Source organism: Alligator sinensis, unplaced genomic scaffold (assembly GCF_000455745.1).
Source record: "Alligator sinensis unplaced genomic scaffold, ASM45574v1 scaffold819_1, whole genome shotgun sequence".
NCBI classification, from domain to species: Eukaryota; Metazoa; Chordata; order Crocodylia; family Alligatoridae; genus Alligator; species Alligator sinensis.
The window spans coordinates 441,328-447,470 of NW_005843030.1; positions in this window are offsets into that span (position 1 = coordinate 441,328).

The following is a 6,143-nucleotide window of genomic DNA, read 5'->3' on the forward strand; positions in this document are numbered from 1 at the left end:
CACACACAGACACGTATATACTCACACAGACACACACACAGACACATATATACACACACGGACACACACACACAGACACATATATACACACACGGACACACACACACAGACACATATATACACACACGGACACACACACACACAGACACGTATATACACACACAGACATACACACACACACACACCCAGACACGTATATACACGCACAGACACACAGACACACACAGAAACGTATATACACAGACACACGGACACGTATACACACACACAGACACATATATACACACACACAGACACGTATATACAGACACACAGACACGTATATAGACACACAGACACACAAACAGACACTTATACACACACAGACACACACACAGACACGTATATACAGACACACAGACACACATACGTATACACACACGTATATACACAGACACGTATATACACAGACACACAGACACGTATACACACACAGACACACACAGACACGTATATACACAAACAGACACGTATATACACACACGGACACCCCCCCCAGACACGTATATACACACACACACACACGCATACCCAGACACGTATATACACACACAGACATACACACACACCCCCAGACATACACACACACACACACAGACACACACACACACACAGACACGTATATACACACACAGAATACACACTGACACGTATACACACACACAGACACACACACAGACACGTATACACACACACAGACACGTATACACACATAGACACAGGCACGTATACACACAGACACACACACAGACACGTATCTACACAGACACACACAGACACGTATACACACACACACGTATACACACACACAGATGCAGACACGTATATACACACAGACATACAGACACCCGCACACAGACACACGCACACAGACATGTATACACACACAGACACGCACACACGCACACAGACACGTACACACATAGACACGTATATACACAGACACACGGACACGTATACACACACAGACACGTATATACACAGACACACAGACACTTACACACACACACACACAGACACGTATATACAGACACACAGACACGTATATACAGACACACACACACATACACACACACAGACACACACATACGTATACACACACACGTATATACACAGACACACAGACACGTATATACAGACACACAGACACGTATATACAGACACACAGACACGTATATACAGACACACAGACACGTATATACAGACACACAGACACGTATATACAGACACACAGACACGTATATACAGACACACAGACACGTATATACAGACACACAGACACGTATATACAGACACACAGACACGTATATACAGACACACAGACACGTATATACAGACACACAGACACGTATATACAGACACACAGACACGTATATACAGACACACAGACACGTATATACAGACACACAGACACGTATATACAGACACACAGACACGTATATACAGACACACAGACACGTATATACAGACACACAGACACGTATATACAGACACACAGACACGTATATACAGACACACAGACACGTATATACAGACACACAGACACGTATATACAGACACACAGACACGTATATACAGACACACAGACACGTATATACAGACACACAGACACGTATATACAGACACACAGACACGTATATACAGACACACAGACACGTATATACAGACACACAGACACGTATATACAGACACACAGACACGTATATACAGACACACAGACACGTATATACACAGACACACACACACGTATACAAACACACAGACGCAGACACGTATATACACACAGACATACAGACACCTGCACACAGACAGGTATACACACACAGACACGCACACACGCACACAAACATGCACACACACAGACACGTATATACACACACACAGACACGCACACAAACACACGCACAGACACGTATATACACACACAGAAACACGCACACAGACACGCACACACACAGACACGTATATACACACACAGACACGTATAAACACACACACAGACTCGTATATACACACAGAGACACACAGACGTATAAACACACACATAGACACATATACACAAACAGACACATACACACAGACACGCACACAGACACGTATACACACACAGACACGTATACACACAGACACAAACAGAAACGTATACACACACAGACACGTAAATACACACACACAAGCACACACAGACACGTATATACACAGATGTATATACACTCACACAAGCACAGGAACACAGACACACACACAGACATACACTTATATACACACACACAGACACATGTATTTACACACACACACACCCATACACGTGTATACACACACACAGACACACACACAGACACGTATATACACACAGACACGAATATCCTCACATAGACACACACACACACAGACACGTATATACAACACACAGACACACACACAGACACATATATACACACACACACAGACACGTATATACACACACAGACAGACACGTATACACACACGCATACCCAGACACGTATATACACACACAGACAGACACGTATACACACACGCATACCCAGACACGTATATACACACACAGACAGACACGTATACACACACGCATACCCAGACACGTATATACACACACAGACAGACACGTATACACACACGCATACCCAGACACGTATATACACACACAGACAGACACGTATACACACACGCATACCCAGACACGTATATACACACACAGACAGACACGTATACACACACGCATACCCAGACACGTATATACACACACAGACAGACACGTATACACACACGCATACCCAGACACGTATATACACACACAGACAGACACGTATACACACACGCATACCCAGACACGTATATACACACACAGACAGACACGTATACACACACGCATACCCAGACACGTATATACACACACAGACAGACACGTATACACACACGCATACCCAGACACGTATATACACACACAGACAGACACGTATACACACACGCATACCCAGACACGTATATACACACACAGACAGACACGTATACACACACGCATACCCAGACACGTATATACACACACAGACAGACACGTATACACACACGCATACCCAGACACGTATATACACACACAGACAGACACGTATACACACACGCATACCCAGACACGTATATACACACACAGACAGACACGTATACACACACGCATACCCAGACACGTATATACACACACAGACAGACACGTATACACACACGCATACCCAGACACGTATATACACACACAGACAGACACGTATACACACACGCATACCCAGACACGTATATACACACACAGACAGACACGTATACACACACGCATACCCAGACACGTATATACACACACAGACAGACACGTATACACACACGCATACCCAGACACGTATATACACACACAGACAGACACGTATACACACACGCATACCCAGACACGTATATACACACACAGACAGACACGTATACACACACGCATACCCAGACACGTATATACACACACAGACAGACACGTATACACACACACACAGACACGTATACACACAGACACAAACAGAAACGTATACACACACAGACACGTAAATACACACACACAAGCACACACAGACACGTATATACACAGATGTATATACACTCACACAAGCACAGGAACACAGACACACACACAGACATACACTTATATACACACACACAGACACATGTATTTACACACACACACACCCATACACGTGTATACACACACACAGACACACACACAGACATACACTTATATACACACACACAGACACATGTATTTACACACACACACCCATACACACGTAAACACACACACAGACACACACACAGACATACACTTATATACACACACACAGACACATGTATTTACACACACACACCCATACACACGTAAACACACACACAGACACACACACAGACATACACTTATATACACACACACAGACACATGTATTTACACACACACACCCATACACACGTAAACACACACACAGACACACACACAGACATACACTTATATACACACACACAGACACATGTATTTACACACACACACCCATACACACGTAAACACACACACAGACACACACACAGACATACACTTATATACACACACACAGACACATGTATTTACACACACACACCCATACACACGTAAACACACACACAGACACACACACAGACATACACTTATATACACACACACAGACACATGTATTTACACACACACACCCATACACACGTAAACACACACACAGACACACACACAGACATACACTTATATACACACACACAGACACATGTATTTACACACACACACCCATACACACGTAAACACACACACAGACACACACACAGACATACACTTATATACACACACACAGACACATGTATTTACACACACACACCCATACACACGTAAACACACACACAGACACACACACAGACATACACTTATATACACACACACAGACACATGTATTTACACACACACACCCATACACACGTAAACACACACACAGACACACACACAGACATACACTTATATACACACACACAGACACATGTATTTACACACACACACCCATACACACGTAAACACACACACAGACACACACACAGACATACACTTATATACACACACACAGACACATGTATTTACACACACACACCCATACACACGTAAACACACACACAGACACACACACAGACATACACTTATATACACACACACAGACACATGTATTTACACACACACACCCATACACACGTAAACACACACACAGACACACACACAGACATACACTTATATACACACACACAGACACATGTATTTACACACACACACCCATACACACGTAAACACACACACAGACACACACACAGACATACACTTATATACACACACACAGACACATGTATTTACACACACACACCCATACACACGTAAACACACACACAGACACACACACAGACATACACTTATATACACACACACAGACACATGTATTTACACACACACACCCATACACACGTAAACACACACACAGACACACACACAGACATACACTTATATACACACACACAGACACATGTATTTACACACACACACCCATACACACGTAAACACACACACAGACACACACACAGACATACACTTATATACACACACACAGACACATGTATTTACACACACACACCCATACACACGTAAACACACACACAGACACACACACAGACATACACTTATATACACACACACAGACACATGTATTTACACACACACACCCATACACACGTAAACACACACACAGACACACACACAGACATACACTTATATACACACACACAGACACATGTATTTACACACACACACCCATACACACGTAAACACACACACAGACACACACACAGACATACACTTATATACACACACACAGACACATGTATTTACACACACACACCCATACACACGTAAACACACACACAGACACACACACAGACATACACTTATATACACACACACAGACACATGTATTTACACACACACACCCATACACACGTAAACACACACACAGACACACACACAGACATACACTTATATACACACACACAGACACATGTATTTACACACACACACCCATACACACGTAAACACACACACAGACACACACACAGACACGTATATACACACACACAGACACGCATACACACACACAGCCACGTGCATACACACACGCACACACACACACACCCAGACACGTATATACAAACAGACACACAGACACGTATATACACGGACACGTATACACACACACACACACGTATATACACAGACACACAGACACGTATACACACACAGATACGTATATACAGACACACACAGACACGTATACACACACAGACACACACACAGACACGTATCTACACAGACACACACGTATACACACACAAATACACAGGCGTGTACACAAACACAGACACACACACATATACACACACAGACACGTATACACACACAGACACGCACACAGACACATATCTACACAGACACACACGTATACACACACAAA